The 13,830-nt window shown below is 38.9% G+C and overlaps 1 protein-coding gene across 2 annotated transcripts in view; it reads left to right on the plus strand.

The window, feature by feature from the left end:
- Positions 1-13,830, plus strand: part of FRAS1 (Fraser extracellular matrix complex subunit 1) — a 485,111-nt gene that overhangs the window by 220,744 nt on the left and 250,537 nt on the right. The gene's annotated exons all lie outside the window — the stretch shown is intronic.

Here is a 13,830-nt window from a genome sequence, read left to right on the forward strand (position 1 = left end):
TGGTCAGGTCTGCTTTTGTAGACAACACGGTGGAGTGGAAAGGGCATGGGACTTCTGGGTTTGAGTCCGTGGGAAGGTCACTTAATTCTTGAGTCTGTTTTTTCATTTATAAAAACATGATATTAATATGTGTTCTTTGTTATTGGACTGTTGTGTTGAAATATCCTGGAAAGCATTATGTCCTAGAAAACTGGGAAGTTAAGTGGGTGGGGGACTAAGATAAATGGAGAAAACACAGAAAACTAATGGAGTGAAAAATGAAAAAGAAACAGCAGCCCCTTTCCCCTTTCCGCTGCAGGCCAAGAAGACTACTTAGGATTCTTTACCCCTGACCTCTTTTTCTCAGTCACTAAGAAAAGGAGTAGCTTTAGTCAGCAAACCTTGTTACCTCTTAAAAGCATCTCTCTAGTCATATACTATGTAGATTTTTTTCAGAAATCAGTAGAGTTTGCAACTGGAATAAGTCATGTAGCTTATTCTGTGAATGTGGTTGCCATATCTTCTAATTGCCTTTTAGAAACACACATTAGTAACTTTTAAACAGAATGTGGACTCATGTTAAAATCAGACTGTCGTTGAGGCAACGCTTATTGTCAGTGAGCAAGGTTGTCTGTAGGAATTTGTCTAATACTAGAGGCTGGCCTCTGTGGCTTTAAAGAGGGAAGGTCACTATAAGAGTATGTATATATAAGGAGATGTATCTCAAGGGCTAGTATTTCTGTCCTTCATCTTCATTTAATTCACAAGCCATTCTAAGAGGCAATTTTGTTTATGTCTCCTAAATCAGTCAACACCTTAAAGTGGCCAAATACTGTTTTAAATGATGGGCTACAGAGACAAAAAATGAAGTAGATCCTGAGGGGGAGACAGGATGTACATATATAAATATGTATATAATAATAATACAGTATAGTAAATACATGCTGGGGAGAGTGAGCACTAGCATTTGGGAGATCAAGAAAGGCTTTGAGGGGCAGCCAGGTGGCTCAGTGAGTAAGAGCACCAGCTCCAGTGTTGGGATGACCTGGGGATCAAATCTTGGCTTTTTGGAGGGGGGGAGGGCAGGGCAATTGGGGTTAAATACTTGCCCAAGGTCACATGGCTAGTAAGTGTTAAGTGTCAGAGTACAGATTTGAACTCAGGGCCTCCTGACTCCAGGGCCAGTGCTCTATTTACTGCACCACCTAGCCACCCCAAGAATATTTTCTGAGGAGAATGTGGTCAACATTGTTAACTAGAGTAGATACTTTTAGAAGGCTATCAGATTTTGCAATTAGGAGCCCATTGGTAAATTTAGAGAGAGCAGTTTCAGTTGAGTGATGAGATTGGAAACCAGATTGCAAAGGCTTGAGGAGTGAGTGAGAGAAAAGAAAATGAAAATATTGAGTGTAGGGTTTTTCCCTTCCAAGGAATTTGATTTTGAATATTTTCTATTTTGGTGTTTAATTAGAATTTTAAAATGTTTTTTTTTTCCCTAGATTTTTTAAGTTGCAAGCTCAGTTCATGCATGTGTTCTTTCTCTCTCTTATTGATGTGTATTTAGACAAAGAAAATTTCCTTTGCAGACTGAATTTGGTCACATCCCCCCAATTTTTTTTTAGAGCAATTGGGGTTAAGTAACTTGCTCAAGGTTACACGGCCAGTTATTTCTGGATGTGGTACTAAGTATTTGAGCCCAGATTTGATCCCCAGGTCATCCCGACAATGGGGCCGGTGCTCTTACTTGCTGAGCCACCTGGCCGCCCCTACATCACCCAAATTTTAACATATTATCTCAGTGTTGTAGTTATCTTTATTACTTTTATGATTTGATCTCTGTTCCCAGAATTCTTCAGGATTATTTTATATAGTCCTTAATTTATTTAAAAATTCCTCCAATGTCTATTTAATACGGTTTTTATTCCATTGCGGTCATTAAAGGATGTGTTTAATATATCAAGTTTTCTGAATTTGTTTATGAAGTTTTTATGTCCTAATATATGGTCAAATTTTGCAAAAATACTGAATGATGCTGAGAATACACACACACACACACACACACACGCATACATGTATATTCCTTTCTTTTTCTATTCAGTTCTTGCCAGAGTTATGACTAGATTTTCTAAAATTCTTTTCAGGTCCTTAACTTTTGCTTTTTTTAAAATTAGATTTGCCAGGGTATGAGAGGTATATTTCAGTTAGCAACTATGATCATTTTACTGCCTATTTTTCCTCTAACACATTTAACTTTTCCTTAAATATTTAGACACTATATCATTTGGTGAAAATATTAATTCATTGTCTATTATGCCTTTAAACATAATACACTTTCCTGTTCATCCCTTTCATTCAAGTTCATTTTTGCTGCTGCCCTGAAATCCTGATTACTACCTTTGAGTTGATGAATTTAGCTGTAGCTTAAGATTTTGCTGAAACCCATTATTTTTAACTATGTGATTCTTTATTTTTCAGATGTTTGTTGTAAACATATTTTCAGATTCTCCTTCTCTGTCATTTTATATTTTGTGGGTGAGGTCATCTCCTTTACATTTAGACTTATGATGATTAATTGTGTATTTCCTTCTGTCCTGTTCTCATCCTTTCCCTCTTCTCTTCACAAAGGAGAGGATGGTGAGAGAGGAGTGTGCTAATAATCACTAGTGATCTGTGCTTGGTACAGTCTATTTTAGCTTCCCTTTGACCAGTTTAAATGAATGGGACATTCAAATGATACACACTTTCCTTTCCTTCTTTTTTGTATAGTCTTCTATTTGCAAACTCCTATTACATTTTTTTCCTATTACACTTAATAGTAAATTTCATCCCCTCCCCCCCTTTCCTTTCTTCTTCCTTCCTTCCTCTCCTCCATTTCCCTTACCCCACTTTTTTTGAAATTATTACAACTTAGCAAAACTACTTTCAAGCCCTTTGTCTCATTTACCTCTATGCCCTTCAAGATGTTTGGGTGGGATGGGACACTTTTTTTTCTTCCTATAAGATTATATTATATATTAGATTATAAATACTTCATCCTCAAATGGTCCTATCTAATTGTGCAAACATTTATCTTTTTTTTTTTTAATGTTTGTCTTGATGCCTGCATTTGCATTTCAGAGTTTCTACTCAGCTTTGGTCTTTTCATCAGGATTTCCCTAGTTTAACTGTTGGCTAATATCATATTAAAAGATTCTATTACTGCTGACTTCACAGAGCAGATACTCTTTTCTAGTAATATAAATACACATACACTAACACCAGCACCCAAATGTCACCTTTGAATTAGATCAGTGAGGCTATTGGTACATTGCTTTTCAGTTTGTTTTCATGAATTAACATCAGATTTTAAAAGGCACCTAAGTGGCACAGTACATAGCATATTGGGCCTGGAAGCAGATCTGTTCTCACGCATTTATCAGCTGTGACCCTGGGTAAGTCACTTTGCTGCTGCCTGACTCAATTTCCTCATCTGTCAAATGCAATAAAGCACCTGCCTCCCAGGACTATTGCAGGGATCAAATGAGTTAACATTTGTAAAGTGATTAGCACAGTTCCTTGGTCATAGTAAGTGCTTAATAAATACTTGTCTCCTTCCTTCTTAAAAGAGACTTTTATTTCAGGAAGGATATTTTTCCTCTTTTCCTATGATGACTTTGAAATGTACTGCCAACTAAAAAGAACCAGTAACATTCACAAGAAACAACATTCTGTGTCTGTGAAAGCCTTGTGTTTTCCTCAGGTGATGGAGTGGACCTATTGGAAATTACACTTGCTGTCTAAGTCCAAACTTGTCCTCTCGTGGAACCTTAGAGAGGCTGTAGTGAAATCCTGGCAGAGAAAAGGTTGAAAAGCTTTGATTGAGAATTCTCCCGTATGGCCAAACAAACTCTATTTTTCTTGTGCAGGAATATACTGTAGCCCATAGGAATCAAGAATATAATCTCTCTCTTCTTATTAGTGGCTATTCTTAGAATGTTGGGCTCTTTTCAAGAAGGTGTCTGGAATTTGGGATTGATTCAGAGGAGAATGAAAGAGATAACTGAATGTTTGAAAATAATGCTGAAGACCATAAATCAATAATGCCGGGATCATTCAGCCTGGAGAAGACAAGGATGACAAATTAAAAAAAAAAAAAGCAAGCAAACAAATACACACACATACACAATGTGTGTATATACACATGTGTATCTATACATGTATGTACATGTGCACATATGCATATGTGCATAGATGTATACACATATACATGTATATATGTGTGTGTATACACATATATGATGAATCCTAATAAAGCTGCCCCCAGCCCCGATATCCTAACTTCATTATAGGCACAGTCCCACTGAACAGCAGGCCCACTGTACCTACCTAGCCCCCCACCAATGTCCTAACTTCTTCATATATGCCTCGCTGCTCACTTGAACAACAGGTGTGTCCCTGAACTCTTAGTTCCCACAGAGACAACAGGTGTGTCCGTGTGATGGGAACCCAGCTACTGCCTCTACCTGGTCACTGCCCCCAGACCCATTCCTACAGAAACAGGTGTGTTGCATTCAATCACAGTCACATCATCCATCTAGCCCAAGACAGGACCACAGTACCTAACTATCTGTCTTAACCAGACAGGACCGCAATAGCTAGCCAGATGGAGGGCAGCATGACCAGAATGTTTAACCACTGAACCATAGATGGGACCCCTCCTCCATTACCTAATCCTGTAACCAACTCCTTCTCCATTACCTAATAATCCCTTAACAAACTCCTCCTGCCTTTTTAGTATTCATGATTTCTGTTATGTAATTACATCGTTACCCTATAAAAATCCATCTCGCTCTCTCTGAAGTTGCTCATTTCTCTTGGAATTTAGCCCGCTTCATGAGAGGCGTCAATCTCAATAAATGCCTGTACTTCAATTAGAGGTGGTCTGACTCCGAATTCTTTGAGATGGTTCTACCAAATACATCATGAAACCACAACAGTTTTAGGGTGGGCAGAGCCCTCACCTCAACACACACACATGTATATATACCTATATATCTCTCATACACACGAGTATATGTGGTATTAAGTCATTCACATATACCCATTCATAACGTACACATGTATCTACACATATGCACATGTGTACATATATTATGAATGGGTATATGTGTACATATTTACATATGTGTATGTATATGCACATTGATATATAGATGATATAGTTAATATAACTTACCTATGGCATATAGGAAGTACTTAATGATTGGTTGACCTACTAACCTATGAATCAGATATGTATAAGTGGAAAAGAGGATAGAGACTGGAGTCAGAGGTCCTGAGTTCAAATCCTAGGTTTTGCACTGGCTCCCAGTGTGTCTTTGCATCACACCACCTTACTACCTCTTTGGGCCTCAATTTCCCTGTAACATGAAGGGGTTGTTGGATTAGATGGTCTCTGAGTTCCCCAGTCTTGCACTAAATCTCTGCTTCTATGATCTTAAGCATATTTATACTATAGCATTAGGGCTCATTAATTAGGTAAATAGTGATATTTTCCTGGAACCAATAAAGGGGGAAATTTGGGGAATCTTCTTATCCATAGGCTAAAAGACAAGGAAATCTTATGGGAATGCGTAATTGCGGTTTTGCCTAAAGGGACTATGTTGGCCTCTTGTTTTTCCTTGTCACCCCATGATTCTTAGCTAGTGAACAAATGGTTATTATTCGCCTTGGCTACCTAACAGGGACGTATTACAAATCCCTCTGCCTCCCTGCTGGCTTCCCCATAGGTCACTGAGCAGATTGTGACAATCAGTTTATAGGTGGTGTGAATGCTGGGGAAATCAGTTAATTGAGCTGCCTGAGACCCCTCAGGGGTCTCATCTACTCTTCCTTTTGTTCTTTCTCTTAGCTCCCCAAACTCTGTTGTCTTTCCTTTTCCTTGAATATTGAGGGTGACAGTTGATGAGTCTTTTGCCATTCATTCAGTATCTCTAGAAACCTCACAAGCCTTCTGAATGATGCCTAGGAAATCAGGCTCAGCAATTCTTTGAGCATAGCTCTTTTCCTCCCCATATATCCACTCAGACATGTCCTTTCCTGTTTGCATATTTTTTTTAAAGTGTGTTATTGGGAGTTTATTTGCCCCTTTGATCTTGGTGGTCATGCAAAGAAACGGCAGGCAACACTTTTATGGAAATCTCTCTTTTTTCTACTATTTCAGCATGGAGTGGTTTGAATATTTCTCCTTTTGAAGGGAGCCTCTGTGTAGAAGCAATATATGGTGCTTTGAGGGGAACCTATAATATTTTCTCCTCCATCACACCGCTGCCATAATAATATCCTGCCCATATCTTACCTCTGCTCAATAAACTCCAGGGGCTTCTTGCCTTTGGGATAAAATACAGACTCTGCTGTTTGTCATTCAAAGCCTTTGCCAGCCTTCCTTCAGCCTTCGGTCTAGCCAGACTGGCTGTCTTGCTGCTCTTCACATGTAACATCTCCCATCTCCATGCTCTCCATTCCAAGAACGCTCTCCCTCCTCACCTCTGCCTCTTGGAATCATTAGCTTCCTTCACATCTCAATCAAGTACCACCATTTATACAATAATTTTCCTGATCTCCCAGCTGTCACTGTTTTCTCCTTCCCTTTTACCTTATATTGATTTTGTATTTTCTTCATATTTACATATGTCTATGTCTCCTTCCCCTATAGAAGGGGAGTTTCTTGAGGGGAAGGATGGTTTCACTTTTTTCTTTGTAGCCCATAGCAAGAGCTCATTTGATGCTGTTTGTACAATTGATAGAACACAGAAATGAAAGTTTCTGCTCTGAGCTAAGTTATACGTAGGATTATCCAGAAGATGATGTAGCAGAAACAAACAAGTTATTTGACTAAACTTGGGCCATGATGGAATGAGAAATACACAGATAAGCAAAAAGCATAGGGCAGAATATACCATTCGTGGTTGGCCTTTAAAGACAGACTGCTTCTAAAAAACCCCAATGCATCATCGAGGCATAGATCAAGCATACCTGGAGGAGAGCTTGCCACCTCTCTCTTCTCCACCTGCTCTTCTGCCTCATCTCCATAAGTGAACTTTGAAATTTCAGATGATTGTGGCCTTACCGTTAATTTTAATTTTCTTTGCAGTTTCTGTGACTGTAGAGTCTGGCTAGGGTTGAAGGCATAAAGAAGGGTCTGTATTTAACAATAAGCCAAAAACACGTTTTATCAGATCTGGCTACATCTGCTTTCTTACAGACCCTCACAATCTCTCCGTCTTTGCTTTTGTACTCCCTGTCCTTGAGGCAGGAACTGTTTTTGACCTTTCCTTGCATCCTTAGTGCTTAACAAAGTGCCACCGTGTATTGTTGTTAGTCTTGACTCACTTAAATCCAACTTGCAAATCATGGCATCACCTTCCCAATGTCATGGCCCTCCTCTATAATGAAGGACATTAATGAAGGACAACAGCTTGTAAGGGGTATCTTCCTCACTGGGGACCCAACTGCCCATTTCCAGGTGGGCAATGCAGCTCCTTCTTTTATTTCTTCCTCCCTTCTTTCTTTACCTCACTTTAAGTGAGAACCTGAAAAGGTCTTAGCCTAAAAGGGCCAGGGTCTCCCATGGCATCCTGGGCCATCTCCAGTCATCCTGATGAATATCTGGTCACCGGATCCAGATGGCTCTGGAGGAGAAAGTGAGGCTGGTGACCTTGCACAGCCCTCCCTCACCAAGTCAACTGCAAGTCATGTCATCATCTCCCTGAAGCCATGGAACTCTTCAAAAAAAAAAAAAGACAAACACAACCTTCCCTCCCTCCTTTCTTCTCTCCTTCCTTCCTCTCCCTCCATCCTAACAGGGAATCATACCCTTACCTGCAGGTGTTCTGCTCCAAGAATATAAATTTTGATTGCTGAAACCTAACAAGATATCTTGGTGTTTGTGGCCTAGATTTCTTTTTTAAGGATCATGCCGTAAGCCCAAATCACTCTGGCTTTCATTGATTGATCAATAGTAGGTCCCAGCCCAAGCCCCACTTGGTCATTATTTGGGCTCTGATGGCTCAGAGTGAATGTAAATAGCAACTGTTTCTGTTGTAGCCAGAAACCCTGAGGATCTTCCCCTCCCAGATTGATTTTTTTTTGACTGGGTAAAAGAGACCATTCTTTGACTCATTTCTTACCTAGCCTTAATCACTGAAAGGGTATTGCCTCAATCAAACTGAGATCTGGGAAAGACCTTAGCGCTGCATTAGGGCCATCTTCATTCATCGTGATATATATCTTGCTACTGGACCCAGATGGCTCTGGGGGAGAAAGTGAGGCTGGTGACTTTGCCCGGCCCTGCCTCACTTAAATCCAATTCACTTTCGAGTCATGGTATCACCTGCCTGATGTAATGGTCCTCACTGAGAATGAAGGGCAAACATCAACAACAGCCAGCTATGTGGTAAGTGCTCAAGAATGCCTTTTGATTGATTGATTATTGAACATCTGCTGTGGGGAGCTGTACCAGGTGATGTTTGAGGCCCCCTTCCAGTGGGAGCAGGCAATAATTCTACATGCTCCGCTGGTTAAGCCCCACATCTCACTCCAACTCAACTCTCGGCTTTTATTATCTGTTGGCACTGACAGATCGAGATGTTTCTAGAAGGAGGTTCTTGGCCTTTTAATTTGTCTTAACCTTTTTATCTTTCATGCCCTTTGGAATCATTGTCCTTATTTGTTTATTCATTCACTTATTTATTTTTAATTTGTGGACTAAAACAAACATTTCTACGACACAGTATAATAAAAAAACGATGATTGCACACGAAACTGCAAATCTGCTATATAAAATTTGCTCTTGTCTTTAAATATATAATAAAGTTATCATATAAATTCCTTTTTCCCCTCCCCTCCAATATCCTGGAGATGGCTACCATTAGATACAAATATGCATATAATATGTAAAATCATTCTATACATACTTATGTTTATCAGTTCTTTCTCTAGATGCAGATAGCATCTTCCTTCATATGCCCTTTGTAGCTAATTTGTGTATTTATGATAGGATGACTTATTCACTTAAATCAGTTGTATTATTGATGAGACCTGAAGGGCAGAGCTGAATGTCACTATGGCAGGGGTTCTTAATCTGGGGTCGAGGAATTTCCAAAAAATATTTTGAGAATTGTATTTCAGTGTAATTTGTTTTGTTTTGCAATCCCCTGTATTTAAAAACATTCTGAGAAGGAGTCACTAGATTTCAGTAGACTGCCAAAGAGATTCATGGCACAAAACTGGTTAACACCCCCTGCTCTAAGGTTGGAAGGATAGGTCTCCTTATCTCCTGAAAAGATAGTTCAAGATAATTCAAAGCCCAAACATCTGGATTTGTCTCTGACTTGTTAACTTGTGACCTTGAGGCAAGCTGCTTAATTCATCTATATCTCTGATACCCCTGCTGTAAAATTTATACACGTGTATGTATGTATATATGTATGTATACATACAAACACACATGTATATGTACACACATAAATACACGCATGCATATACATACATACATACATACATATTTCACTATAGTTTTTTTCCAAATGGGAAAAAATTTCTTTGGAAATGTCAATTTTCAAATGGAAAGATGTCAACAATTTGAAGGATTCTCTCAAGATTTATTCAATACTTGGTCTCCAACTAAGGGATAGCCTGATCCCTTCTGGGTTTGGGACTTTCATTTCCATTGTAGAAAATACAGATGAAAAGAGATTGCAATTGGGTCTCCGTAACTCAGCCAACTGGTTTGCAGATCAGCTTATCTAATTATTTTGACCATCCTAATCAGAGATATGGATCAGTACTTAGAGTGTTATTGCAATGTTCAGTGCTAATTTTGGAGATAGAGAGGTTGAATTGGGAAAAAACCATTGCATATCTGGGGTTCAAAAGTCCCTAGTTTGCAACCTTAATAATTATAAAAGCTTTTTTGTTTGTGAACATGTTACTCCAAGGTTTGCTAAGTGCTTTAAAAATATTATCACATTTGATCCTTATTACTAATAGGTAATATTATTATCCCTATTTTTCAGATGAGGAAACTGAGGCAGGCATAGGTCTGATTTGAATCCGGGTTTTCCTAACTTCTGGTCTAGTAGTGCTTTATGTGCAATACATTGTCTAGCTGCCTCTAAACTCCTTGAAGGCATTTTCATTCTTGTCTTTGTTTCTCTAGAATCTAGTGAGTGCTAGGCAAATAGTAGGTGCTTAATACATACACACTGAATTGTTTAATTGAATGTGGTGGAATTCAATGGCCATTTGTTGATATAGGCTTATGCTTTCCGAGTGGGAGCTGGATGAATTCACAATATCAAATTTTGAGGAACTTCAAACTCCATATTTTTTTAAAAGTCCTAAATTAAAGCAGAAAAAGGATTTTGTGTGCCTCCGTTTTCCTTCCTGGCTTTAGAAGAGCCATTGTGTTTAAAAGAGAAGTGCAGAGAAAACAAGAGACCTGCTCCCCTAATCCTGCACAGACTAGCTTTTTTTGAGCAGTCATGGAACGTGATTCAGGTAAACACTGCCCAACTTTCATCTATAAAGCATCATTCAGACGCCTTCTTCTCCTTCCAGACCAGTACTCTCTTCTCAAGCTGAATCTTGTTTTATGGGGTGAGGTCAGGTGAAGCAGCTATGGGTTTGGTCCCATTTCCTTTTTAAAAAATATGTAATTGGACAGATGTTTTTGTAAATAAATGAATTTGCTTTAGGTAAGAGGGAAAGATTGGAGTAAATTCTGGGTATTTTGATCTAATTCAGGGTTGCTAGGACGCATTGAGGGCCCCTGGGCCTCTGAGTTTTAATTATAGAAATCAAAGGAGACAGAGGAAACCTGCCAGCCTGGTGAGGGAATGTGTAGCCACTTACCTGGAGAGGCTGTAATACCTCACTTTCATGTTAAATAAAAGATACAAAATCTGCATCGTTAGGAAACATGTATTTCAACAGAAATAACTACTTTTAACTCTACAGCCTTGGGACAAGAAGTGCTAATAACTTTAGGAAACTAGTTTTTGTCTCTCTTGCCTCATTTTTCAGCATGGGCGTCTTTGAAATCCCAATATTTCTCATCTTTTCTGTCCATTGAGACTGTTTTCAGCTCTCAGCTCTTCTTTTTCATCCATCCTATTACTTTTTATGACCTCCAGAGGGGTGATGTCAGCCCTTCTTTGGTTCTTTTTCTTTCTGTCCTGATTTCTCAAACTCCATTTAGTCTTTCCTCTGATCGTTCTATGAATGCATCCTTGCTACTGTAGTGGGTTTCTCTTTGGTTTTCCTATTGATGAATTTTGTCAGACTTTAATCTCTTTCGTTTTCATTCCTTGTGCTATTTATACTTTTTTTTTTTTTACAGTAGAAACCAAAATATTTCAATTGAGACATTAGGGTGTAGTGGAGAGACTGCTGAACTTTCGCTCAGAAGGTCTTGGGTTTAAATCTAGTCTCTAACTAAAGTACTAATTATATAACAATGGACAAATGCTCTTGCCCTGACTTTCCTTCCCTCCCTCGAATTCTCTCTCTCTCTTCACTTCTACCCCTATTTACTTCTGGCTTCCTTTAAAACTCAACTGAAATACTTCCTTTCTGGAGGCGTCCTTTCTAGGTCACCCGAGGTGCTAGAAACCTTCCCATCTACTCCAAGTGTATCTTATATTAACCTATTTACTTATTTGCATTTTATTTCCTCCATTAGAATGTAAGCTGCACAAGGACAGGGACTATTTTTACCTTTTTCATATCCCCTGTAATGTCAGGCCATTTATAAATACTGATTGATCGATGGATCAACTTAATCTTTCTGGACCTCTAACCTTCTAATACTTTCTAATACTCTGAGCCTTTAACTTTCTGATACTTTCCAAGACACTAACTCTTACTGGTGGTTCTCAGTCTGCATGGGTGGAAGGATTTCGTCTAGCCAAGAAATCACAGGTCCAGAAGCAACTAAAATCACTGTTTTTGATATGGAGAGCCAGGAAAGATACACTGATGTGGTTTGAACTTCTTTGGGTCTTTTTCTTTAGGATTGCTAACCAAAAAAAAAATGGAGATTATGGAATCTTATGGGAGATTTCAAAGGATAAGATGAAAGCAAGTGAATAATGGATAGTTTAGTTATAATCTTTCCAGGGCTGGGGAACCTGTGGCCTCAAGGCCATAAGTGGCCCTTAAGGTCCTTGAGTGCGGCCTTTTGACTGAGTCCAAGTTTTACAGAACAAATCCTTTTATTAAGAGGATTTGTTCCCTAAAGTTTGGATTCAGTCAAAGGGCCATACTTGAGGACCTAGAGGGCCATGTGTGGCCTTGAAACCACAGGTTCCCCACTCCTACTTTAGAAGAATCAGGGTTCTCCCTTGAGAAGTATTTGCATTCTGGTATTGGGCATAGGGTTAGTAAAAATCCTGCTTCAGCAATAGTTACACTTTTTCAAACCTACATTTGGTCATTTACTTCCCAGCCAGAATCTGAAAGTGTAGGATGCATGAAGGAGTCACTTGTAGAAATTCTTTCAAGTATCTTTCATTAACTGCATACTTAGGGAGTTGGCAGTCTTTCCTGAATGTTTCTGCTTCTCCGACTGGCTCTCCTGCTGCATAATCTTGGCTTCCCTAAGAGTGCAGAATTGTTGCAGACATTTTGAAAACCCCTACAAAATTTCTTTGTATTTTTTTTTGTTTGTTTTAGGCAGAAATAAATGGATATACTGGTAATATCATAGAATCCATTGGGGAAAAGATTTATTTTGGAATGAAGGTGATATAAAGATTAAAGAGTGATAAAACATTTTTTAAAAATTAAAGATTTTTATTAAAAGAATTATAGAGTCCTATGGATCTTGGAGTTTATCATTTAAAATACCTGTGTACTTCTATGACATGTCCATGAATATGGCGGATAGTCATGAAAGTGCTTATGGCAGCTAAAGGGAATTGAAGGGAATATGGAAAAAGGGCCCCAGCTGAGCTATAGAAAGGTGAGTTGAACACATTGGAATGCCTTTTGCCTAGCTTGGTGTCCTAATTTTTTTTTCTGGGGGGGAGAGCAAATGGAATAAAATGGAATAAGTATTTATTAAGCGCTTACTGTACCAGACACTATGCTAAGTGCTTTATGAGTATGACCCCATTTGAGGGGGACTTTACTCTGGATTCCAGGGCCTAATGATCACCTTAGGCTTGTGATCTTTTGACTTCCACGTTCAGCCCCATTCTTGTCTCTGATCCTTTCCTCTCTCTGTTTAGTAACCTTTGCTGCTGACCTTGGCTGACCACATTAGACTTTTTTATAGTATCTGGTGTTTTCAATGACCTGACTCGTATCCTCAGGCTCCTTACACGCCTCATCGTGGCATGGAAGTGACCCCCAAGATAATGCAGAGCCTCCTAGGAAATGAATGATCAATAGCTGTTGCTTAGATTGCCGCATGTGTCTGACTGTAACCCTACAGAAATTGTCCAACAGTATGTATATCTGTGACAGATAATACAAATGGGTCATGAGCTGGTCCTAGAGTTGAGAAGGAGAAGGAGAGAACTCAGTTTGTTTTTTTTAATTAAATTTTATGTTTATTTTTAGTTTACAACATTCATTTCCACAAGATTTTGAGTTACAAATTTTCTCCCCGTCTTTCCCCTACCCACCACCCAAAAACAGCGATCCCACTGTATACCCCCTCCCCCAATCTGTTTTCTCCTGTATCATCCCCCATTTCTGCTCTGATTTCCCAGTAAGGCAATATGGATCTCTGTACCCCAGTGTCTGTATATCTTATTTCCCAGTTTCATGTAAAAAATTATATATATATATATATATATATATATA

The sequence above is a fragment of the Petaurus breviceps genome, unplaced genomic scaffold (genome assembly GCF_028583685.1).
Source record: "Petaurus breviceps papuanus isolate PSGF00001 unplaced genomic scaffold, PetGlider_PUasm1.0 126, whole genome shotgun sequence".
In the NCBI taxonomy this organism is placed as follows: Eukaryota; Metazoa; Chordata; class Mammalia; order Diprotodontia; family Petauridae; genus Petaurus; species Petaurus breviceps.